The 26,710-nt window shown below is 44.0% G+C and overlaps 1 long non-coding RNA gene across 1 annotated transcript in view; it reads right to left on the bottom strand.

The window, feature by feature from the left end:
* LOC132022627 (uncharacterized) overlaps positions 1–24,990 on the bottom strand; it is a 32,654-nt gene extending 7,664 nt beyond the window's left edge. Inside the window, exon 1 of the long non-coding RNA XR_009405652.1 lies at positions 24,905–24,990. This is a non-coding gene — a long non-coding RNA (uncharacterized LOC132022627). The remainder of the gene's footprint in view (positions 1–24,904) is intronic.
* Positions 24,991–26,710: the final 1,720 nt, after the last annotated feature.

Below are 26,710 nucleotides of genomic sequence, written 5' to 3'. Positions count from 1 at the left end.
GTTGGATTAAGGAAATCTTGGATTGGTAGTGTCCCAGAAACTCAACAAAAGAAAGAAAAATAAAAGCTCTCTGGAAGAAGATAAGCTCAAGACTGAAATTGTTTCAAATAAAACATTTATCACAAAATCAAAAATAACAGGCACAGGAGGGGGTATGACATAAAAAACAAGAGAAAATAGAAGTAGACACATAGAGACTCTGCACTGAAATATTAAAATAAGACTCTAAAATAAACATGAAATTGGGACCCTAGAACTGAAAGTAAAGTAACCGAAGTCAATGTAAATATCTTAAATATAAAACTAAAATGTAGTGAATGAGTTTAACCCAAAAAGTGACACTACAGAGAAGAGAAGTGGTTAACAGGAGACAGATTAGAAGTAATTGTCCAAAAAGAAGCAGAGATCCAAAGAAAAGGATATGGAACAAACGGTCAAAACAGAAAATGTCATAAAAGATAAAGAAGATATAGACTCCAAAATTTCTTCTGGGAGAGAAAAAAAATGGAATGGAAGCAATACTTGAAGAGGTAATGACTGAGAATGTGTTAAAACTGATGAAAAGTGTCAATACTACATATTCAAGAAGCCAGACAAATGTGAAAAAGAATGCAAATAACAATAAGACTGCAGAAAACAAAGTCAAAGAGAAAAATTTTAAAGCAGCCAGAGATACAAAATAGATTCCATTCAATTACTTATAACCAGAAGACTTCCCAACAGAAACTGTGAGGTCCAAAATAAAACAAAATGATATCTTGAGTGTACTGGAATAAAGTAACAGTTTCCCCAGAGCACTATCCTCAGGGACTAGACAAAGAAGGAACTTGTTTAATGAAGAACGTTTCCACTTGATTTTAAAACTAGACAAGGACATTGCAAGAAAGTAAAAGAGCTGATTTCTCTCAGGAACTTGAAGAAACCTGAAACAAAATACTGTCAAGCGATTCTAGCTGTAGTATCACGGGGTAGGGTACTTGGGTAGCTCCATCAGTTAAACGTCTGACTCTTGCTTTTGAATCAGGTCATGATCTTAGCGTTGTGAAATTCAGTCCCAACCAGTGAAGAGCCTGTTTAAGATTTTCTCTCTCCCTCTCTGCGCTCGCTCTCTCTCTCTCTCTCTCTCAGAAGCCAACCAACCAACCCCATAAGATCACAAACAATTTGCACTTATTCCAACAATGCAGGATTTGTTTAACATTAGAACAACAATAATAATTCAGAACATTAACAGAATAAAGGAGGACAAACAATAATAGCTCAATACATGGAAGAAGTATTTGATAAAATTCAACATCAAGAAATGATGCGTTAAAAAAACAAACAAACAAAACAAAAGAAAAGAAAAAAAAACAACTCTTGGGGAGCCTGGGTAGGTTCAGTCAGTTAAGTGACCAACTATTGATTTCAGCTAAGGCCATGATCTTGGGGTTATGAGATCAAGACCCACCCATGTGGTGATCTGCCCTGGCTGTAGAACCTGCTTGGGATTCTCTCTTTCCCTCTGCCCTCCCCCTTTCTAAAAACAAAAACAGGGTGCCTGGGTGGCACAGTTGGCTAAGCAACTGCCTTCGGCTCAGGTCATGATCCTGGAGTCCTGGGACTAAGTCCCGCATCAGGCTCCCAGCTCCATGGGGAGTCTGCTTCTCCCTCGGACCTTCTCCCATCTCATGCTCTCTCTCACTCTCTCTCAAATAAATAAAATCTTTGAAAAAATACTTCTAAAAAATTTAAAATAAAAACAGCTAGAAACAGAACATTCCAATCAAATAAGGGGTAACTACATGAAAGTGTATGTAAGGTTTTATAGGTGAAATAAACACGACACCAGGTGAGGTAGGTACAAGGCAAGATTTATTAAAGGCACTCTCCGGCGAAGTTTTAGGGCTCAAAAGAAGGGGAGCCAGGAAAGTCGCGCCGGGAGGAGGTGGGCACCCTTGGGCGAGGTTCTGCAACTCTGGAAAGTGGAGTTGGGGAAGTCGCACTGAGAGGGAGTCGGCGGGGGTCTTTTATCCGGCCAACGCAGGGCATGGGCTCATATCCATATATGGTAGGATATTTGGTGATCAGAGGGTATGGGGTAGGGGGTCCTGATACTTCTGTTTCCTGCATAGGTGTCAGGTTACCTATGGAGATGTGACCTGGGCATACATCCTTTTGGCGGGAGAGTCAAGGGTGGGTAGGGGGCTGGAAGATGGCGGCCCCGGCTGTCATTTCTATTGTTCCTCCTGCATTCCCGGAGCCACTGACCCAACAGTGTATAGTGAACATCATACATAAGAATGAAATGTAAGAAGTTTTCTTTTTTCGGGATTAGGACAAGGATATCTTCTATCAGTGTTTCTTTTCAACATTTTTCTGGATGTCTCAGTCAGATCAATAAGGCTAAAAGAAAAAGAGAAAAAACAAAGGAGGGAAAGGGGAAAGGGAAGGAGGGAGGAAGAGGACTACCATTATCTATGGGTGATACAATTGTATAAATAAAAAGTGCCCAAAAAAGTATAGATAAGCTAATAGGATCAATAACTGAGTTTAGCAAGATTCCTGGGTGTACACAAATCAGTACTTTAAAAATCAATTGCATTTCATACATGAGATCAAATAATGAGATACAAAATATCAGATATAATAGCAAGAGTCCTGAGATATATAATAGCATCAAAAAATGGGAAAAGAATCTAACAAGAAATGTGCAACACCTCCAGACAGAAAATTAAAAGTCATTAGTAAGGGAATTCAAGATCTAAGTAAATGGAAAAACATACCATGTCTATATGTTCATGGATGGAAAATTCAATAAAGGAAACAATTCTCCACTTGATAAAGATTCAGTGCAGTCCCAACAAAAATTTCAAGGGGCTTCGTGTATGTGTAGTTTTACAAGCAGATTCTAAAATTTATATAAAAATACAAATAGTCTAGAAGAATGAAGACACTCTTTAAAAAAGAAAAATGAGGGGTGCCTGGGTGGCTCAGTGGGTTAAAGCCTCTGCCTTCAGCTCAGGTCATGATACCAGGGTCCTGGAATCAAGCCCCACATCGGGCTCTCTGCTCTGCAGGGTGCCTGCTTCCTCCTCTCTCTCTCTCTGCCTGCCTCTCTGCCTACTTGTGATCTCTGTCTGTCAAGTAAATAAATAAAATCTTTAAAAAAAAAAATGAAGCAGGTGGGAAAGTTCACTCTGTTGGATATCAAGACTCATTATAAAGCTGAAGATCATTAAGACAGTGTGCTATTAGCCCAAGGATACAAAGAAAAAAGCCAGTGAGACAGAATGGAGACCCCAGACACACATCAAACATATATGAACACTTGATTTAAGACAACGATGTAGAAAAAGGGGTCAAAGATGGTCTTTCTAATAAACTGTACTGGGACAATTAGATATCCATATGGGCAAAAACTAAAACCCGACCCCTACATCATGCCACACACTGGAACTGATTCCAGGTGTATTACAGATCTAACTGTGAAAGAACAGATAGTAAAGTTTTTGCAAAATAATATCAAAAGAGAACTTCATGTTTTGAGGCTAGGGAAAATTGTGTTGGGAATACAAAAAGTACTAACTTAAGGAAAAGACTGACACACTGGACTACACTGAAATTATGAATTTCTATTTATTAAATGATGCCATTAGTAGAGTGAAAAGGCAAGTTATAGAAGACGACATTTGTAACACACACTACTGCTGAGGGCTCATACTCAGAACATATTTTCAAATGCCTTAAAATTATTAACAAAATGATAGATATACTAATAGAAAAAATAGGGAAAATACTTGACTGGCATTTAACAAAAGAGGAAATCAAGATAGCTAATAAACATATGAAAAGCTGCTCGATCTCTTAGGCTTCTCCAGAGAAACAGAGCGATCGAACTATCATCTATCTATTCTCTATGAGAGAGACAGAGAGGTTTTGCCCATCTTCCTCCAGACCCTTTTTCATGAGTCCTCTGCTTGGCCTCAATATTCCAGCTCCCCAGTTCCCTGTGTCCTTTTCCCCTGGTTCTAATATCCTTCTCTGCAACTTGCCCCCTCCAGAGATAGAACAGGAAACAGCTCTCAAGGTGCATAGCCCTGGGTCCTCACATCACCTGCTTTCTGGGGCAGGCCTGAACCAGAGTGGTTGGGCCACAGCACCCAATTCATTTCAGTCATTCTGTTTTGCAAGGAGAGTCTTGGAATAATCAAAATCTCAGCTCACAGAAATGAGTTAGGCTGAGTTAAAAAAAAAAATTAAAGGGGACAGGTCCCATCCATAGCCTAGAGTATCTGCAATTATTCCATCCTAGGGAAGAGAGTGCCTGGTTGATGACTGGCTAAACATGGCAGGTCACCGTTGTACTCAGTGAACAAATGAAACTGAGGCCTAATGGCCAATCTAAAGGAAATGTATATCCCTGGCCAATGTCACACAATCAGCTTCTAAGAACTCAGAGAGGATTTCTATCTCATCCTTTCTTGACGGGGTCAAATATGAAGCCTCTTTTGGGATCCAGGGAAAAGCAGCTCCAGGCCACACATACGGCACAGTTGTCAGTTCCTAATGGCATGTGTAGAGTTCCCTCTGAAACCCACAGAATTAAGAGGTTCCATCATGGAATGAAGTGAATACACATTAGCATTTACACCTGCAACTTGAGGGAAATTAATTTTCCATTCTGACCTGTGATTTCTAATCAGTGTTACCTTTAATCAAATGCTTGATGATCACAATTCAAGTTTTGTTTAAACCACCAGCGTGAGCCAGAGGTAGGAAGTGGCCAAAGGAAGACAGTCCAGAAGACAGGTCCTGTTTGCTGCCAGGCCTCTGGTCTCAGTGGGAGGAACTGGCATCACAGAGGGGAGGCAACCTCCTTAACGGAGGGAACAGGGAAAGACAAGAGTGATGGTATAGGATAAAAGCCAGGGTCCCCACAGAAGAGCCCCTTATGCATATAGCTGATTTCACTGCATGTAAGTTTTGTAAGCTAAGGAGCTGTGGCCGGCAGGCACAGCAATTGGTTTGCAGACACAGTGCTTGAAGGAGCTGAGGTTGGGTCTTTGCGTTCTAATCCTTTCCTTCTGCCCTACAAAAGGGGGTTGAAGTCAGAAAAATAGCTATGCAGAAACTCACTTTGGAAAATTTCTTGAAAGAGGATCAGCAAGATTGATGTGCAGGCAGTTAACAACTTTAAAAGTAAAGCAATCTCAGAAGATCTTTGACTTTTTAACAAAATAAGGGGAAGGTGGGCAGCACTCAAAACGGAATGATGGTAATTAATCGTAGAAGGAAGTCCCTAATGAAGCTGAAAACAAAGCTCTAAAGGAGGAGAAAGAAGATCAGCTCCAAGTACTGTTTACGTAACCTCAGGGGGTTTGAACACCAAGAACTCACAGTGCCTGAAACACTGTGAACAAATGAGATGGAGGGTGGCTGAGCGTTAAGAAATAGAGTTTTTGGCAGAAGGTCAAAAACAGTGAACGGATGTGGTGGGGCTGGGGGAGAGGGAGGGAACCGGGGGATAGCACAGCTTTCATGTTGAAAGAAAGTTAGCAAAAATAAAAGCTTGGTTGCTGAGGAAAACGCACAGAGGGAGGAGGTTTCTGTTGACTGGGGCATGAAGGGTGGCTTTGCCCCACGTTTCCGGGCGTCTACCCCAAGGGCCTGGAGCCCAGGCACCATGCCAACAACACTGAGGCAATGCTCCTTTTCAACCACCTGGTACCACTCAGCTGAGCCGGATATGAGTCTACGGAGGAAACTACCAGAAGAACACGATGGCCTAAGGCTGTGCATCCCTCCTCCATGTTTACTGAGTGCCAGAGCAGGTCAGATCTTAGAACTAGTCAAGTGAGCACAGATGAAATCTGCCCCCTCCACTCAGAGCCAGGCCAACTGAGGCAGAAGTACTGGGACCCACAACAATCACTTATTGTGGTTGAGTAATCACAATGACAATTTAGACTTGGACATCCTCGCAAAAAGAATTCACACAGTTTAGCTCTCTGGGGCCTCAGTGACCCAGTGAGACTGAAAGACCCTTCCCCCAGTTGTTAACTAATTAACTGCTCTTTTGCCTTTCTGTAACCGCCTGGCCTTTCCCTTCCCCCAGTTGTTAACTGATTAACCGCTCTCTTGCCTTTTTGTAACCGCTTGGCCTTTAGAGTATGACACTTGTCTCCTGTTTGAGCAAGATACCTTCTGCTAATAGCTGAGTCAGAGGGTGCAGCCTATCGTATAGTCACGTAGGCAGGATACTTCTCTGCTGAGTAATGAGGTCCAACTCCCCCTCCTCATTTCCCCTTCCCGCCTTTTTCTTCGCGCGCGCGGGTCCTCCGAAGCCAATCCGCTAACACCAAGTATGCCTTTTTCAAATGTTCAAATTGTCAGCCAATCAGCTCCGCCCCACCCAAAACTTGTTTGTACCAGTCTATAAAAATCCTGCACCACCCCAGCCTGGTGTGCTCAGCTAGCAGGCGCGCGCTGACCACCCGCAGGCACCTGCGATACAATAAAGAACCTCTTGCTGTTTGCATCCTGTGGCAGAGTTGAATTGTTGGGTAAGGGGATCCGCGGGTCTTTCAAGACACAGGCCTCAGATCGTACTAATTACAGTATATACACCTATCATATTAGCATGCCTATTAGTGCACATACTAGTTAGTAGTATGCATCCTCTTGTTAAACCGTTCTAAAAAGAAGAAAATCAAGTCTTGGGAAAGTTTCAAAACCATCAAGAGGCAGAATGTGGTTAACACCCTGGTTACAGAAACCAAAATGGTCCAGGAATTTGAGCACACAAGGCTTCAGGATCGTCCTCCATGCTCATGGAAAATCCTCCTTATAGGAGCCTTGTCCTGCCCCAGCTGTGCTGTCGCTAGCCACTCCTCTACTCCTCAGGGACCCCTTCCTTCTGCAGGTGGGCCTATGACACCCTCACTCATTCACTCAGTTCACGATTATTGCTTACTTCCCACGCACTAGGCACTGGGTTGGACGCCATTGCCACATCTGACAGGTGGCAAACCTGCCTCCAAACTTAGAAATGAGCTTTCAGATGACATAAAAAGATCTGCTTCATTTAAGTGAAATCCACTTAAGATATAAATTTAAGAATAAAAAAGGAAAGAAATATGAGGAATTTTAAGTAGTGTAGCATAATTTGGGTAGAGAGGGGGTAGAGCTTCCTACTTTTGCTTTGTTGAAGCAAAAGCACTAAAATACAGGGCCCACTGCTGAGCGGGGAGCCCTGAACCATTTGCTGTGGATGTGTGGGTTTGAGAATAAGGCTGGACACGCAGGTTGAGGAGCCCATGAATCCAGGCTGATTTGCAACTATTTGCACAGGCAGGACATTCTAAAGTAGCAAAAAAAAAGGCAGAGGTGGTATAATTGTTTTTTGAAGAAAGATGTCTAGGAGGGCAGGAAATCTAAGACCCCTAGGCACACTCAAAGAGGCATTCAACAATGTCTCTTGAATGAATGAAACAAAGGATTGAATGAATCAGTGATTATAGAGGTGACAACCAGGACCCTCGTCAGGAGAGGGTTAGTGTCTCTACAGCAGACAGATGCTGCCCACAAAGGCTGTGACGCACCACATTCATCTGAAGGAACACAGCTTCTCAGCACGTGATGGTCACAGTGAAGCCATGGACGCCACTGGAGACAAGCCTACAGAGGGAAGGGTAGTGATGACGGAAACTCTCAGTGGTCTTGGGGCCCCTCACCGCAACTTCAGCAAGGAGAGGAGGGAAGAGACATGTGGGGACAGGGTACCTGGGGCGATCTGCTCCCCAGTGCCTGCCGTGGTCACCCCGGTTCTGCATGTGGAATTGGTGCCACGAATTATGTCTACAGGGCTCGACCTGCTGCAGCATCTCTTCTTTAGATGGTCTGGAAGGACCCATTCTTCTTGTGCGAAAGGAGGGTCACATACTTTGTGGGAGTTCGAAGGCCCCCTTAAGAACCTGCCAGGGAAGGAGCTACATCACTCTTCCTCAGCTTCCCCTTCGTGTTTTCCTGTTGGAACTCACCCCCATTTCATCATTCTGACTAAGTGTCACCCTCTTACACAGTATTGTCTCCTGTTGTTCCTCTCTGGAGGCCTTCCTAACTTTATGAAGCAACCTGCAGGCATGAAGAGAACTGGCAACAGTGAATGTCCGAGCCCCCAGCACCTGCACCCACGTGGAAGTGGTAGCAGGCAGGGGCTTCATGGGATTAGGTCTTAATACTAAGGGCTGAAGTGTCCTTTGTACACCTAAAACATACAATGTTAAATGTCAGTTATAGCTCCATAAAATGGGGGCCCAGATGTCCTATTAATAGTAATAGCTATAATATTGCCTTAAATCTTCCTTCTGGAATAAATAAAACAATTATAGCTAAAGCAGTAACAACCAAATGATTTCACATCTTTACCCTGTTTACCCTCCACACCCAGGAGCTGCACATAAATGTCAAGGACCCTGAGACCCTTTGGCTGATAGAAGTGAAGGTTGAGTGGATGATCTCTAACATCGTTCCCAATGCTCTAGGCTCAAAGATTCTGTGTATTTGCATACGGAAGAGAGATCAGAATTGCATTTTTTTTTTCCTTAACTTTACCTACTCATTTGAAAGCATCATCGACTGCCAATGCCTGATACTCTTCAAAGGCTGTGGAATAAAAAATTAAGAGAGCTTTCTACCGTGGATATTGGGATCAAGATGCTTGGGATATGGAAGAGCACAAAGGCAAAGGGGCTCAGAAGTGTGCAAATGTTGACTCACTGGCCCCCACCCTTTCGCTATGATGTGCCAGTCACAAGGGAGTTGCCGTGCAGGAGGACAGAGCATGGAGTGTGGAGCATGGAGTGTGGAGACACGCCATTCCCCACTGGGAGGGCAGGGGGTGGTGGGAACACCCTTCTGTTTGGTACAAGGGCTAGAAGGGCCAGCATCTCTTTAGCAGAGCTCAATCACCATACAGTCAACTATGGCTCCATGTTGTCTTCATACTTTCAATTAGCCATGAGCATCAGGTATCAGTTATCAATCAAAATTCAGCAGCACATTTTTTAATGTCACCAGGAAATCCTTGAGCTGAGAGAGTTTGCTCCTCCTTACATCTACAGGACATGTGTTTTAACCCTGAGGTTAACCTCCGTTGGAGGAGTGCTCCATGAGGGGCAGCTCTAGAGGAAGCGGGGCAATTGGGAGACAGGCAAGGAAGTGGCCTCTGGGGGGAGAAAGAAGACAAATGGAAGGGAGGTTACCATGCATGCTGGGAGGGCCTGCCTCACCTAAGCTACCCCTTTCCCAGGGTCAGGGGCCCTCATTAGCCCAAGACCTCATTCCTGGCCTAAGTTCTGCTTCGGATTCCCTGACAGAATAACAAACAACATTTGCACAGCACATCAATGCTCCATCCACATTAGTCCCTCAATAATGCCGTGAGGTTCATCCACCATTCCTGGCACCAATCCTCAATAATGCCGTGAGGTTTACCCACCATTCCTGGCAGCTGAGGCTCAGGAAGGTTCAGTCCCTCCCAAGGTCACGGAAGTAGGAGGTAGGTGCAGGGTTGGAGCCCCAACCTCCTGGTTTTAGGTGCCTTGGGCTTCCTCAGTTTCATGCTGCCTTCAAAGGAAGAAAATGATATTTGTCTTCAAGATTCAACCTTTCCTTATGTCTTCAACAGCTCTACCTGGAAGCCCCTGCAAAGAAACAGAATGCCCAGACTCTGGGTGGGGTCAAGGAGTGTCCTGCAATGCCCAAAGGGGAGCATGTCCAGCAGCGTGGGGAGCACACAGGGGACAGTTAAGAAACTATGCCAAAACAGGTGTTAAGTGAAAATATTAACTATAGAAAAGCATACACAAAGCATGCATGAAGACAAACATAAATGTAAAAACAGAAATACATGTGGTTTGACATGACTGGTTCTGGTTTTTCTTGACATTAAATTTTCAATGATTTTTTAAGTAATTGGCAACTCTGAACTAGCAACCATCATGAAATATGAATGAGGAGCCATTCTGACCTTTCTCCCAGCCTAAAGGGCTCTGAGCTTTAAGGATGTAAAGAAAATAGGCTGCTTTCCTTCAATTAATTGCAGGATTTATCCAGTGTGTCCTCCCCAGGAGATCAGGACTGCTGGTCAGTCTTCTTTCCCCTTGCTTGAAAGTTAAGAAAGGACCAAGGGAACAGTCGGTACCTCAGATGTGCAAAAATTGACCATTGAGAAAAATACACTTTCTTGCCTGTGCTGAATCCTCCTGAACTATTTTTCCAGGCCTGGGAAGAACCTGGTGTGCACTCAGCTGCCTCTCTCTTCTGATCAGCTCTGGATGGACACACTTGGGAGCCGCCCCACCAGGCAGGAATGGGGTCTGAGGCTAGGACGTCATTGTCAGGGCCTTTGGAAGGGTGGAAGGGGCACTATGAACAGTCATGCCTCAAAAGAAGGTATCCCCTGGGACTGTCCCAGTCCCACCATGGGAAGTCAGAAATCTGGGAATTAAACATGTGGCCACCAGAATCTCAGCATAAAGCTCTAACGAGGGGACTTTCAAATTTTCTTATAATGATGCCAAAGCATATTCCGAGAATGCTGCAAGCTGAATGCTTGGGTCCCTGCAAAGTTCACTTGTGGAAACCTAGTTCCCAGTGTGATGGGACCTCAGAGAAGTAGTGCCCTGATAAGAAGAGACATGGAAGAGCTTGCCTCCTCTCTCTGCCACATGATGACATAAGGAGAAGAAGGCCAACTGCCACCAGGAGAAAGGATCTCACCAGGAAATGAATTAGCCAGCATCTTGATCTTAGATTGTGAGAAATTAATTTTTGTTGCTTAAGCCACCCAGCCAATGGTATTTTGTTATAGCAAAATACCCTGATACCTTCTACTCTAAAATCTTCCTGCAAAATTTTGAAGTTTTTGAGAGTAGCTATGCAAAAATGCAAAAAGATGAAGGACTGTTTGCTGATGTGACCTGCTTCCTATATACTTAAACTGACATTGTTTGTAAGATAGTGTTTATAAATTGCCCCAATTTTATCTTTTTCCTGAGTAAGGGTATAGAGAATTTTTTTATACAGTCATGATAACATTTATCTTCTCTTCTTGAAACCACGAAACTGTTTTACCCAGAAGTAAAAGCAGTGATCACAAAGCATAGGCACCTTATCTTGAAGAAGAAATGAGACTCACTAGGTAGAAACAGAGAGCTCTAACAGTAGTACCCACAGACATCAGCCAAATTGTGGCAGGAATGCCTGGCAGCAAAAAGCTGTTTTAAATCTCCTTTTAGTGACTTTTTATTTTATTGTTTCATACATAACAGTTTTCTGCAATGAACATGTACTACTATTGTAATTAAAAGAGCAGTTTTTTAAAATTGCTGTCTAGTTGTCCTGTTTCCTAGATTTTCAGGTTTTTTTAAAATTTAATTTTGTTGTTGTTGTTGTTATTTGGTCACTAAGGTTGGAATTGCTCACTGTAGAAGGCAACAGTGCTAGAAGCTCTGTCCATCCTGGGGCTCTGCTGATAACTTAGGACAGCCCTGCAATTGGTGATTATAATGTTATAATGATATTCCTGAGTCATCATGAAAAGATGACTTACATTATGTACTTTCTACTTAGGAAAGACCAGAAGTATTTGTACATGTCATCAAGGTGCTCATGAGAAAAGGTGACTTTTTAAAGTTTTGACACTGCAAAAGTTTGAACGACCAATGATCCGGAAAATGCACCTTTGTGAGCGCATGCTCTGCAGGAACACCTGGCCAGTGTGAGGCCATGCACAGGTGAGCAGCGTGGACGCGGGAAGTCTGAGCCCCAGTGGAGTCACAGCTTTACCCCAGAGAATGCTCACAGACAAGGTGGTGCCCCAACACACACCTCTGTTTTAAACCATTGATTCATTCCTGACAAACAAAAAGTTGGTCCGTAAAGCAGTGGTGGGGAGGAATGGAATTTGCCGAGTATTCTGGTGTTTAGTTTGGAAATAGGAAACAGGCAGAACTGAAAGCTCACTTCTGACCATAGTGTTGCTGATCCCCAGGGGCAACCTGAAACTCTCTGGGTCAGCTCAAGACACTGCAGCAGGACGCCGGTCCTCGTCCCCATCCCCAGCAGCAAGGCTGAAAGGCAGAGGGGTGGAGGTGAAGGGGTGCAGGTGGTGATGTCAGCAGGAGCGGTTGCTGGAGTACTGGCCTCCTGACCTGAGCACGGTGCCAATCAGTGCCCAACACGAGGGCAAGCTGGGACCCACAACTCTGTGCCACTGTTTCCAGAAAGCTTTCGAAACCTGCAAGTTTCTGTGCAGGCCAGTTAGAGGCTTGTGTAAGAGCCACATGCCATGGTCGATCCGCAGGCAAACTCCTGCTTGGCCCCAGGGTCCATTTCGACATCCAGAGCAATTCTTAATCCCTGGAGAGGTGAAAGTCATGTCCTTACAGAGCCCCTTCTCATTAGGAAGGAGGAATTGTCTTAAAGGGACTTCATTTGGATTTCCAAACACTCACGTGGCTGCTTCTGCAGTCCCCTTTTTGCTGAACCTTGGGGTGCTGTCCTGCTGCTCAACAACGAGGTAAAGCCTCACAGGTCCTTTGCTCACACGCCTGTGTTGCCTGGGCCATTGCTGATGAAAGAGAGGCTGCTGGAGAGGCCAGCTGTGCTCATAGCAGCTTTCTCTTCCTCCGTTCCCTAACATCCTCCTGATGCATCTCCTTCCATCTGTCTTCTCCTCCACGTCCTCAGGCCCATAAATCTCGCTCTGGTGCCAGGATTCAGCATTCACTAGGCAGAGCCCTTCTTTGCCATCATTTCTCATGCAAAAACAGGACCGTAGCTTATTGCTTGATTAGCACTGAGCAAACTGCCCCCATCCAGAAACAGCTCACGCAGCTCCTCAGACTGTCTTCTCCAGGACCCTGTACCTCTGCCGGAGATCCCTCTCTACCATTTCCCTGTCCCTTTTGCCTGAAAAGGAATTTGAAATGATTTGAAGCGTCTCCTGCTTTCAGAGCCAGGAAGCGTGGCCCACCTGGCTTTACCAATGCCCTGTGAGACTGGGGGACAGCCTAGGGGTGACACTCCCTCTAGTTTCTCCCACCCCAACAATCAGGTCTTCGGGTCTCTCACTGAACGTTTCTGCCACCATGTCCCCCCAGACAAACAGTTCACCCTCTCAATGCCCAGACTTGTGAATTGTTTCCAGCAGGCTAGGTTTTTGATAATACTTTAACTGTTAAAACTAAAACCACTCCCTATTGTGGGTGGGTCTGAGCCATAGTCCCCTGGTCAAGCAAACCTGTTTGTCTCTCAGCCAGTCTCCCTCACTGGCCTGCCGGTGGTGTCTCCATTTACCACTCCCCACGGGGAGATGACAGTCAATGTCATCACTGGGCTGCTTCTCCCCGGCACGGTCCAGGGCAGCTGCTCAGCAGTGATATACTCTCTGGGCATGCGCAGCAGAGCTCACCAAACAACTGTGTCTTTTGCCCTGGGATCTATGACTCTGGAGGGTTTTCCTTCTTTGCTCTCACTGAAAATAGCCCTCATCTCTGGAACTGTCCGCTGACCTCCTCTCCTCTCCTGCAGGCTGTTCAAACAGGAGGCTGTTATCGGGAATTCTAACCTCCTTCGTTTGATCTTGGCCTGTTTCATAAACTGGGGGAAAGGTGATTACAGGCGTCTTGTGGTGGCTTGTCTCTGATGTTCCCCTGAATGGCCAAGCTTTGAACAGTATGCTGGCAGCATCTGTGCTGTTTACTCTGCCTGTGCTCACTGCCTAGGGCTGCCTTTGTTGTTGTGCAAACGGTGCTCCCTTTGCTCCCACATCATCCTAGCACGCCCTGCCTCCCTTCAGAAGCCCCTTCCCCGTACTCACCGTGAGGAAGTCATGAAAGGAAATGAACAAATCACAAGAAAAGTAGTGTAAAAACATGTCCCAAAAGGTTCCCTGTTCAAACAACGTTGCTCTGTGGAACACACAGCCCCAGAATGACCCCCTTTTGTCTCCTCAGCCACTGTGTTCCCTGGGCTTTATAACTGCTCGTTTAGAGCTCTGTCGCTGGAGATACATACATGTTCCATGCCAATGGAGAGGATTTCAGAGCTGTATTGATTAGAAAGAACCACTTGGTAGCTCACTAACAAAACACAGAACCCCAGATTTTTATATCATGTGGACCAAATAAGCCAATGGCTTCAAACATTCAGTTTACTCAGCAGACAGGTAAGAGGGAGATGGATGGATAGATAAATGAGTAGAAAGGTTGATTCTTTTTAAGCCAGTATGAACCTAAATAGAAATTGCATACTGGCAAAAAACAGTGAGGCAAAAATCAAACTAGCACATCAAATTGCTGAACCAAACCAAGCACTATCGGCTTGAGACTTTTCCAAGATAACCTGGATCCTCTGTCCTTTCCCTGAGGAAAGATCTGATCTAGAATGTATGTTTCTGGACAACAGTCACAAGTTCTAAGTGCATTTTAAACTAAATGCCCTTTCCGTTTGTTCAACAGACATTGAGTACATGCTATGTATCAACACCATTCCAGTTCTGGGTCCCAGCCAATGGTGAGCAAAAACCTGCTATCCTTACAAATAGTTAAAGAATGTATTGGGAGAGAAACTTAATCAAATAAGCAAATACTCCGTATGTGGTAAGTGGTGTACATGTTTGGAACAGGGGAGCTTGACTAGAGGGTCGGGGTAGTTCCTCTAAGGAAGTGATGTCATCGCTGAGCCAGTGCCTGAAGGGGCTAAGCTGCAGCTAATGACTGCAGCATGGAGAGGGGCAGTCCAGACAGAAGGAAAGCAATGCGGGAGGCTAAGGCTGCCATGGGAAAACAGTGCATAGTCATGGTGCACAGGAAGGGGCCAGGTCTGGCTGAACTTCTGAAGCAGAGGGAACCACTGGCTCCCAGGGTGACAGGGAGCCTTTGGAAGGAGTTATTCAAGAGTCTAGATGGGGCTAGAAGGATGACATGAGCCTGTCTGTCTTGGAAGAAGACCACTCTTAATGAGGTGCCACAGAGCACGTGGCAGGCCAGTTAGCAGGTGGTAGGCTATTCTGAGTGGGGAAGGCCTCACTCAAGTGATTTTGCAATTTTGCTCCTAATTCCTTCTATCCTGCTCTAAGAATCTCCATTCCTGGGTCTGCCAGTGAAAGTTACTTTCTACTTGTGGAGAGAAGGTAATTAATAGGATAATAAGATAGTTATTTATCCCTGTAATAGAAATCTTCATGTTAAATTTATACTTGGCAACATTTCACTTTAAGTTATAATTGGATAAGCCTAATCTGCCCAGTTCTGACCTTTTGTTGATTCTAATCCCGAGGCAGTGGTCTGATTTTAAGAAAATGGTTACCAGTGCAAATGTTCTTTTTTAAACAACAGGCATCATTACCTTTGCTTCACTGATGAGGCACCCATGAGATGTGGTAGTCAGGGACAGATCTCCCTACCGTTTTAACTAGAATGTTCCTCACCCCAATGACCATTTCCACTACCCTCAGGCAAAATGCAGCATGATTATCTTAAAAGCAAAGACAGTATATAATGATGGGGCTGCCAAGCTCAGGCCCAGCAAGGCGTGGTTTCAGACAAATGTCTTGCCCCCTTTCGGACTGAGGGGTCTCTGCCCCTAAGAGCTGATTGATGCACTATGAGTTTGGTCACCACAGCTCATGGCAGGCTGAGTACATCACACATCCGAGGGTCACCTTTCCATTATAAAATATCCACTGACCTCACGTGCCAGTTTTGTCCAATAAAATAAATAAATCACTATAAAAGAGGAATGGAAAAAACAAGCAGTTAGAAAAGTCACTCTAACTCAACTGGGTGAGGTAACATTTCAAAGGCCTTCTTTCAGTTCATATAAATGTTTCTCTGAGTCTGCCCAGGAATGTCTGAGAAGCAGGAAGTCAAAGAAGCCAGGCCAGTCAACAGCAGGATGAGATACCACTGCCTCCACTGTCCTGGGATTTCCAGGGTCTGTTGCTCCCGCTGCATGCATGCTCTCTCTCTCTCCCCTTTAAGAAGCTGACAGGAGGGATCAAGAATGCTAAAATGTCAAGCCATTGATTCCATGGAGCCTCGGGATTACACCAAACGGGTTACATCACTCAGCTACTTCTGCAGCATTAGAAAAATAGTGACATATTCTGGGCACAGGTGAAGAGACAGCATTTCCAGAATCTGAATTCTCACCTGTCCTTCATAGTAAGAACCTTTGGCAACCAGAGAAAGGCAGGGCTTCCCCTGGATGTGAATCAGAAGTAGAGCCTTTCTCTGTTGATTTTTAAAAAGAGAGGGGCTGTGAGAGAAAGAGAGAGAGAGAGAATGTGGTCAGTATAGATACATGCTGAGGGAAAAAAAACTGGCCTCTCTGCAGGTTCAGAACAACCGATCTTCATACATCACGCTTTGCAGTGAGATTCTGAGAGCAGGTTTCCTTCCTAGGTCTGCCTCTAAACCACCCTTCATACTTTAGCTTCCATGCCATTCTTTTTTTTTTTTTTTCTTAATTAACATAAAATGTAATAGTTGTTTCAGAGGTACATGTCTGTGATTCCTCAGTCTTACACAATACTCAGCACTCACCACAACACATACCCTCCCAATGTCCATCACCCAGCTGCCCCATCCCCCCACACCTCTCCCTTCCAGCAACCCTCAGTTTCTTGAGATTAAGTCTCTTTTAGTTTGTCTCCCTCTCTGGTTTCATCTTGTTTCATTTTCTCCTCCCTTCCCCTATGATCCTTTGTCTTGTTTCTCAAATTCCTCATATCAGTCAGATCATATCATGCCATACTTCATGTAACCTTTCCATAACAGTTAACTCACTTTGAGTTAACAATTAATTAACGTTCCTGTTCTAACTGCCAGTGATCGCCACAATTATGCTGAATGAAGAGCCACCCCCAAACTCCCTGGTTTAATATCCTCACTTATTCTCATTCATGCGTGTTCAGACTGTCTGGGCAACAAGCTGGCTTTGGCTCTGAGAAGTGAGTTGGGGCCGGGTCTGCTCCACATGTATCTCATCCTCCCCATATCAGAGAGGGGTGGTTGGGACTTGCCACTCTCATGACTGATGGCTGAAGCTTAAGAGCTACAAGTGGGAGTATGTAATACCTCTTAAGGCTTAGGGAGACTGGCATGCTGTCACTCTATCCAGACACTGTTGGCTGAAGAAAGTCATGTGGTCAAGCCTAAAGTCAAAGGGTGAGGAAGGGCATTCCACTTCTAGAGGAGGAACTTCAAAGGCACGTGGGAAACAGAGGATATAATATTGGCAACAATAACTCCCCTACTACACCTGTTTAGAAAATAACAACAATCACAACAATGATGATCCTTTCTAAGCACTCTCCACTTGCTGGTATGTGCACTTCCTGTATATTAACATATTTGTTCCCCACCATACCCCGAGTTCTATTCGTATTTGTGGAGGAGGAGAGGGAGGAGAACAGACACTAAGGAACTTGGTCAAGTCCGTACCACACACCTTGTTGGAGCTGGGGTTTGGACGCCTGGTCTGGCTCTGTACCCTGCACCCTTCACTCCCAAGCCATCCTGGATGCTCTAACAGAAAGTCTCTGAGAATGTGGGCGTGGGGGGTGCTGCTCACTTACATTCTGCACTCTAGAGAACATTGTCAGAAACAGTATTCCTTATAACTTCGTTCTGAGTCCCGGCAACTTGTGCAAGGGATAAAAGTCACCTCTTCCTTGCACAAGGTTGCCAGTGAGTCACTGGTTGTTTCTAAAATAGAAATTGGCTCAGGGACACATTTCTATTTCAGAAAATCACGCCAGCATTTATTGGACAATGAATGCTTTCTCTCTTGTTCATTGATACAGACTATAGATGCTGAGAAAGGAGCCCCAGACTCTACGGAAAAAGATTCCAAACCACAGGGAGGCCCTGCCCAGGGAGCACAGGCCCAGAGCACATTCATACCAGGGGTTTGACTTGAGTTATTACCATACGGCCTTCGACACAGCCTGAGTGTCTCACTGTGTTTCCATTCAGGACCTTTGTATCTATCTCTCAATCTTCAATTGTTTAAGCAATGACTGTGTGGGCAGCCACATTGAAAAGAAAGGCTGCATTTTCATGGGTAGAATATCTTTATTGTCTGGCAGGAGAAAATATAATTGATTCCAATGGCTTATTTTAAAAATTACTTTATTGGGACACCAGTATGCTACAGTTAGTTAAGCATCTGACTCTTGGTCTCAGCTCAGGTAGTGATCAAGAGATCATGAGATCGAGGTCATGAGATTGAGTCCCCCATGGGGCCCTATGCTTAGCACAGAGTCTGCTTAGGACTCTCTCTCCCTCTCCCTCTGACCCTAACCCCTCTTTGTTTTCTCTCTCTCTCAAATAAATAAATAAATATTTACAATTTTTTAATTTAACATAAAGCTGCAAGTCTGGCTTGTCCATAAACAAATCATTGTCCTTAAGACACCTGCATTCTCGTTGGTTTGTCACACTGTCCAGTAAGACCAGAATTGGAATAGTTCCACTGTTGCTCAAGAGTGGGGAGCAAAATAACTATTACTGACTTTTGAACATCAGACCTTACCTAGTAACAAGCTATAAATGGGAGTAGGCAAAAGCCATTAAGAATGATTAAGAAGAGATTATCCTACACTTTACAATATAAACATGTTTAAATAGACATCTGTGTGTGTCAAAGAATTGCTTTACCACTAGATTGCCAGAAGCACACTCTCCTCTGTTTTTCTAATGATGTGTTTGTGCATTATTAAATCATCTGTGACCCAAGTCTTCTGACGCATCCCATTATCTTCTCATACTGGTCAGGTGTGTCTCTATTCTACATGGAAGAAAAGTGGTCTCTTCAGGACGGTAAATCATTACACTGAAAATGACGCAGCATTAGAAAAATAGCTAGTATAATTACCTTTTTGTCAAGCTTCCATTAAAGTTTTCTAAAAGGAAGCAAACAAAACTCCCAGCCACTTGCTCCTTGAGAATGAGAAAAGTCAGTTGTAAAGTTAAAAGTTGATCACCAAAATAATCTATGGTTACCATAGTGATAGCTTATGTATGAAAAAAATCTAAACTAAAAAGTAAGTAAGAAAGAAAGAAAGAAGGAAAGAAGAGAAGGAAGGAAGGAAATTGCTTTTCATGTTGATGATAAAAAGGTCTTTTGGGGTAAATCTGCTGTGAACTTGGAAGCGGATGACTGACAGGACATGTCTACAGAGATGAATCCCCTAGTTGACACTGAGTAGGGAAGAAAATGAATATCCTTATTGAGTCGCTTGCCCAAGGAAGGAGCCAGAAACTAATGGCGTGAGAGATAGAGAAAGTGTGTGAATCAGTCAGTAGACAAGAACAAGTCAGAGATGCACTCCTTGGTTGGAATGACACAAAGGTATTATTCCAAAGGTGTTATTCCAAAGGAATGACACAAAGGGGTTAGGCAGGTACTAGCAAACTTTTTACCCCTGTTGTGCGCAAGGAGCCACTAGACCCTTCTTCAAGGTTTGTTGGCATTGTTTATAGAAACTGCCCCACTCCCCAAGTATAAACGTTCCTCTCTTCTGAAGTTTAAAAAAAAATTTTTTTAAGAGAAGGACAGGGTTGCCTCTTTTTTACTCAGGCACAAAAGAATCAGACTCCTCTGTTAATCCTGGATCAGCACAAATGCCTCTTCAAGCTAAGTCAGTACCTTGATGTGGCCTGTTTGTGAATTACCTGGGAATGAAGACACCTTAAATTCCTGGAAAAGGTGATACCTATTAAGATACTGACTTGAAACATTACCTTTGCTACCTCCCAAATCTCACCAAAATGGACAGAAAAAGGAACTTCTAAAAGAACACAAGCCCTGGAGGACCAAGAGGATGAGAGATTTGAAAACAGTAAGAACAGCAGAGGCTGCAGAGCAGGTGGGTGCTTGCAGACCAAAGTCACAGCTTCAGTGGCAGGAAAAGCTGGGCACTGATCCTCTGCCCTGCATGATGACTGCCACATGACTTGGAAGGTGACAGTGCAGGTGACCGGAAAAGCAGGGTGAAGATGGGGCTAAAAACAGGATTTGAGGATGTGTTGTTTCAATTCTGTGCAGTGTTGGAGAAAATACCGCGGAAACAGAGCCCTCACCTTCTCCTTCATTCCTGCTGCTCTGCAACCCAAGGCAGGGCCAGGAGGTGAGGAGGGAGCTGGGGAAGGTGACAGAAAACCCCAGGTTGGATCTGTGGAGGTTTCTGGACTGTGGGATGCCAGGTAGGTGAGTCTGTAAAGAATCAGGACTGTAGGAATGCTGACACACCAGGCAGTCCTTGCACACTGGCGTTCAAGCTCATGTCCTCCAGGAGAAAGACAAGATTCTTCTCAGGAAAAGGAAAAATCCCCAGGATACTGATGAGTCAAGGTCCCATAAAATGGTTCTGCTGTGCCATCACAAGATATAGCCTTATGTTGACAAATCTCCAAGCTTCCAGTCAGATTTTTAATCTCCTAAGCTCAAATATGAGGGAATACAAAGATAGCCAGTTATCTAAGTCAGCCTGAGATGTGAAACATACAGACAGAAGACAAAAAAAACACAAGAAAGTAACTTGAAAAGACACCAGTATTAATATCTTCAGAAGGATAAGAGAAGGCATAGAATTTAAGAAAAAAAGAAAAGAATCGTTCACAAGTACATGATTTTTAAAGGGACAATTAGAGTACAAGAAGAGTTTTTGGAAATTAAAAAATGATAGTAAAAATTAAAAACTAAATAGATGCATTTGAAAGTAAAACTGAGGAAATTTGCTGAGAGGTTGAAGGGAAAAAGGGCAAAACCCAACCAACCAAACAGATGGAAAACAGAAGAGGAAAAGGAGGAAAAATAGAAGACTCAATTCCAGAACATTCCAATACCTATGTGGTAGGAATTCCACGAAGAGACAACAGAGAAAATTAAGGTAAGGAACTTGATAATAAAATTACAGCCCACTGAATGCCCAGCACACTGGATGAAAAGCCAAATCACACATCATTACAAAATTTCAGAGCTTTAGGAACAAAGAAGATCCTGTGAGCTTTCAGAGAGGAAAACGAACAAAAAGAAGTATTATTACATACAAAGCCCAGAAATTAGAATGGCTTTGAGCTCCTCAACTTCAACACTGGATGCTTAAAGAACATTTCTAAGCCAGAATTAAGAGTAGGAGTACACTGGAGACACTGTCAGACATTGAAGACCTGAAACATTCACCGTTGATGAATTCCTGTCTTAAGTGTTCCTGATGATGTGATCAACAGAAATGAGAATATAAACCAATAAAGGGGAAATCATGACATCTAGGGAATAGGAGGGCTAAGACAAAAGAAAAGAGGTAAAAGGACTCTCCTGGATGATGAAGGGGATCCCAGGATGAAACACTGCACCAGCTACAGAGCATGACCAGTCCTGACTGCAACAGGCTGGACTCCTTCAAGTAGATTGGGTTGGTATTTGAATTGGGTTAACATTGCTGAGCCCAGAATTCTCTTCTTAAATGATTCCGGATTAGCCTTGACCAAAGTGACATTTTGCATGCGATTTGGAAAGTGAAAAGATGGGCAGCAGCCCTTTTCTTACATGTTAAGAAGGTGAGTACAGAGCTCCAGGAACTGTAACAGTTCACACACATTGTGACTCATCTGCTGGCTCACCTGTGGCAGCCAGGCAGACAGTAACCTCAGCTGTTTCTCAGTCTCCTCCTTTGGCTTCTCTGAATCCTGGACAAATTTTAACTCCAGAGAAACAGAGAGATGTGCCAGAAGGGAAAAGTAATCATTGGTGGCTTAGTAATTCCTTGGTGGCTTAGTAATAACTAGCATTTGCATGCACGTAACAATGTAATATAAATGATGCTAAACGCTAATATCACCAGAGTTATAGGAAAGACGAGCTGAGGGATACAGCGATGAACAGTATGTACGTGCGGTAGGGCTGAGCTGGGTTGGGGGAGGGGAGTGGTGAAACACAGCTAAATGTTTACCTTCTGTGCAGAAAGCTATTAGTGCCTAAAACTGAAGACACAAAAATGCATTCATATAAGTACATTACTGGAAAATATGGAGGTAAATTCCTAAAAACTCAGCTAAAAGAAGGTGATTGCCTCAAAGGATCCAAAGGCAGAGCACAAGGAACTGCTGCTTTCATAAGAAGATTTTAAAAACTCTGTAAACTGTGTAAATGTACACATTTTTAAAAATGTTTTGAATGGAAGTATCCATTCACAATGTCCTGGCTTAGAAGGATTGTTAAATACATTACAGTGTTTCCAGGAGACAGAACCTTCAGTAGCTACTGAAACTATCTTTTCAAAATAAAGTTTTGATAAAGAGGGCAATCTATAAAGTTGCATGTACCTTGTGATCCCAATTATGAAATTAAAAATGGTTGAAAAAATTAATATCAAGATCTTGGGTGGTAAGATTATAAACTCCCTAGATTATGCTGTATCGTCCAAATTATCTTCAACAAGCCCAAACTCCTCTTACAAGTGAAAGGAAAAAATAAGAAAAATTATTTTTAAGCTCTCATATAACAAAAATTCCCTACAGAAATTAATCAGGCTACCTTTTTACCTCAGTATATAAAATGTAAATAGTATCAGGTACAAAAGGGAGGTCACTGTATATGGAATTTTTCTCTTATTCACTTCTTAGCAGTTGCCAATCACCCTCTGGCACCACATTCGGACAATGGGAGACAGGATGAGCACCAAGTCCCCAGGGCCCGGTCCCAGCTTCTCATGACTGGCATGGGTTACCAGAAGGCACCAAAGTACTGGTTCTGTTAAAATACTGCTTGGTTAAAATACTGAATTTATTTCTGTAATTTGCTGTTTAGTGGGTGCAACTGGGAAGTTAATGATAGTCCAGTCTCCTTCATCTGTGTTATTCCACCTCATTCATTCATCCATTCATTCATTCCATAAGCGTGAATTGTGCATCTACCTTGTGCTTACCTTCTCAGCTATGTTCCATGTGGGGACTCAGAGTTGGATCCTGACCTCAAGAAGCCTGCTCTCCAGCAATGGAAACATACGTGCACACAAATGACTATGATATAGGATCTAATTTGTTAAGGGCCATGAGAACGGTACAAAGAGTTTCTGAAGGAATGGAGTATGAAAAATACTCTCAACTCTTTGTGAGTAAGTGTGGCACCAGGTCTGTAAAATAGTATTGTGTTGCTCATTCCCTGCATGACTTCTCATTTCACAAAAAGTCATTCTTTAAAAGCATACTTTGAGACAAAGAACAAGTCACCCTGAGGTGGTCAGCTCACGCTGTAATGTCAGCTCTTGCCTGCCTGCTGTTCTCTGGTCAGTAATGCTGCTGACAGGTTTAGATTTCTTCTCTTAGTTTCTTGATTATATAAGTGTGCAAGAAGGCTGCTTTTCACCATTTCCATTAGACAAGAGAACTGATCTCTGGTTTCTAAGACAACATAGATGAGATGTCCATTTCTAGCCACAACCATCCCAATAAAAGGCCCGTTAATAATGGAGCTTTCTCTTTCCACCCATAAGCAGCAGGCAAAAGGTCCACACTGCAGATTTATCTCCTTCCCTGACTTGTCCTGATTGCCACACCCACACTGTGCTTTGTGGGAGGAAGTGGGAGTCAGAGGGAAGCCCCCACAGCCCTTAAAGGGCGGCCCTTAGACCCCAAAGACAGTAAGGTGCCTTTGTTGAATAAAGGTGGCAACAAATACAGGGTGAGTTAGACTGAGAGTAGCTGCAGCCTCACTCTGAGGAACTAAAAGCTATAGACACATATTGTATAGCCAGAAGAGGCTTCCAGAAAATCAGAATGCTAAATTAGTCAGCCTCATACAGTGTGACTACAGTGTACTCCCTCTGGAGCGGTGTTCCAAGAACAATAGGCATGTATCTTACCTGATACAACCACTACGGGGTGGTTGATCAAAAAAGCCAATTAAAGTGGGTGAATCCATTAAATATATATATAAACATAGCCATTTTAACTTAAAACTCAGAAACAGTACATTTATTTGTCAAGCTTCTGAATTCAGGCCAAGGGCTTCCCTTGAGTCTCGGTGGTCCTTTTCACAAAAGCCACATATGTAATGCATCAAATACGACTTCCAGTTTGGGTTTCTTCAAAGCACAATTAGAGCTAAGAGACACCCTGAAGCAATCAGAGTACAGAGACCCCTATATTTTTATAACCCTCACCCTCTTTCCCCAAAGTTGTCTCACAAGCACCATATTTGACAATCATTTTTCATTCAGTTCAAGTTTTCCAAAGTAGTTAAACTTTTCTTTAAAAAATATTTTTTTCAAGGATTAAGAGTATACTTAGGGTGATGAGCACTGAGTAATAGATACAATTATTAAATCACTATATGGCACACCCAAAACTAACATACCACCGTATGTTAATTATACTGGAATTTTTAAAAAATAATAAAGTTTTTTCACTCATATTTCCATTTTACTCAACAATTTATGTGACATCAATTAAATTGAAAGATTTAAGTAATTGACATCGCACGCATAACTTAAAAGATTTAGGAACCACCCCACTTAAAGCTTGGTAAGCATGCAAGCCCCTGGAGGAGCTTTTGCCCTGTACCTGCACCTGACCTGCTGTCCCTGAACGCTGCCACAGCAGGGGAGGTCAGCGCCCTGCCTGACCCGGTTAGTTTTGCAGAGAAGTGGGACACACCGCTCCAGCCAGTGGAGTGGAGGTAGGCCAACGAGCTTCTACTTTTGGTTGTGACCCACGGCCACCAAGCTTTGTCCTTCGGACTTTGCCCTGAGAACAAACAGCAAGGACAAAAGCAAAAGCCGTCCCCAACTGCGGTCATCCCTCGGCTCCAAAGACACTCATGCACGCATTCTGATCAGCAAAATTACCTTGTGTTTGCTCGGCCTTTTAGCGTAAAGGAAGAAAACACTTCGAGTTCACCATGGTGGGCCACACTCCCAGCATAGACCCTTGCGCCTAGCTGCACCTTCAGCACGTGGGCCTTCAGTGGTACCACGTGACTGGCGCTGGCCAATGGCGTCGGTGGAAGCAAGGCAGACACTCCGGCCTGCGGTGGATCCGCCCAGGACCTGCTCACGTGACCTCTGCCGGTTCTCCTCCGCGCTGAGCTAGATGGCGTGGGCAGCCCAGTGCTCTGAAGCCGCTGCAGGGGGACACGTCATCGGAATGAGCCTGCGTCCAGCATGACCAAGAGCAGCACGGCGCCCATCTATTGGGTGGTGACGAGAAAGTGTCAACTATTAACACTTGGGGTCAGTGCAGCTGCCTTCGGTGGAAAACCGTGATACTGGCTGCGAGAGAGCATGGAGTAAGCGGAGGCACACAGCGGGTGACCTGGTGCTCAGGCTGGAACCTGGGTTCTGGGGGGTGCAACGAACTCTGGTGTAAGAGCTGCTTGTGAGCCCTGTGGTTTAATTTCAGGGACATGAGTACATGTAAAGTGGTAATTTATGCCAGAGGTCAGTATGTGTTCAGGGCCAAAAAAGGGGGAAGGAAGCATTTCAGGCTGTGACTGTCCAAGAAGTTTCAGAGAGGTGATGAAATAGAAGGTGCTTCTGCAGGCCGGGTGGGGAAATAGAGTATACCGGGCAGGAGGATGGGTCGATCATAGAACAGTTGTGGCAATGCCCATGAGAGTTTGGAGGGACAGTTTGCAGAGGACTGGAAAACTGACTCCTAGCTGTAGAAGGTCTGCATGGGAAGCTAGGGAATTTGGACCTGATCCTCTGAACAACACAGGAAACACGTGAAAAACTTAAGAGTCGTGGGTTGAAATGATCAATTTGGGGAGATTAATCTAATCTGGATTACTGAGAAGAAGACCTGGAGGAGAAGGAATTGATTGTTAATCCTTTAATAATTCAGAAAACCAATTATTCAAGGGCAAGGCCTGTGTTGATTCTGCTTTTTGTCCCAGTGGGGGCTGGCACAGTGCATTTCAGGTTCTAAGTACCTAATAAATATTTCCCGAATTGGATTGGGAATAAGAGGGTCTTGAGAGGAGTTGAAGCTGGGAAAACAAGGAGCAAGAAATTATATTCAACCTATCACATAGGGGTCTGTGGAAGAAGGTGAGAATCCATGGTTACTTGTAAACCAGAGGCTTTCCCAGCACAAGGGTTGGCCACCGGAGGCCTTTGGTAAATAACTGTGAGAGGGAGGGAGGGAATAATGGCCAACCGAAGTGAAATTACTTAAACTGGGAGAAAATGGTGAGTTTTCAGATGTTCCAGATTTGAAGTTGCAGTAGACTCTGCAGATTGAAATGACTAGTAGGGAGAAAAAACACTCAAGAAAGAAGTAAGGAAAAAAATTGGAGATGAGAGGTTCTCTCTGAGGAGTTCGGAGCTGGAAACAGGTTGTGGATTAACCCAAGGGAGAGACTGGAGAGAGAGAAGAAGCCCAGGAAGAACCCTTCATTCACCATTTCCTCACTCTCCACTGTGCCTTCCCCAGGAATGGAAGCCAGAGCCAATTCCAGAGAGGTTTGGACTATGAAAGTGCTTCCCAAACCTGAGAAAGCATGGAAGTCATTTGGAACATTCATTAAAACTCAACTTAGTGGGTTCACCTCAGAGTCTCTTCTTCCAGAGGTAGAGAAGAACTTGACAATGTGTGTTTCTAACACTTGGTGATGCTCATGCTCTGGGACCACTCTTCTGAGAACCTCTGAA

This window comes from Mustela nigripes, chromosome 7 (genome assembly GCF_022355385.1).
Source record: "Mustela nigripes isolate SB6536 chromosome 7, MUSNIG.SB6536, whole genome shotgun sequence".
NCBI lineage: Eukaryota > Metazoa > Chordata > Mammalia > Carnivora > Mustelidae > Mustela > Mustela nigripes.
Note: the sequence above shows the minus strand (reverse complement) of the source record. Positions and strands in the feature narration are given on the sequence as shown.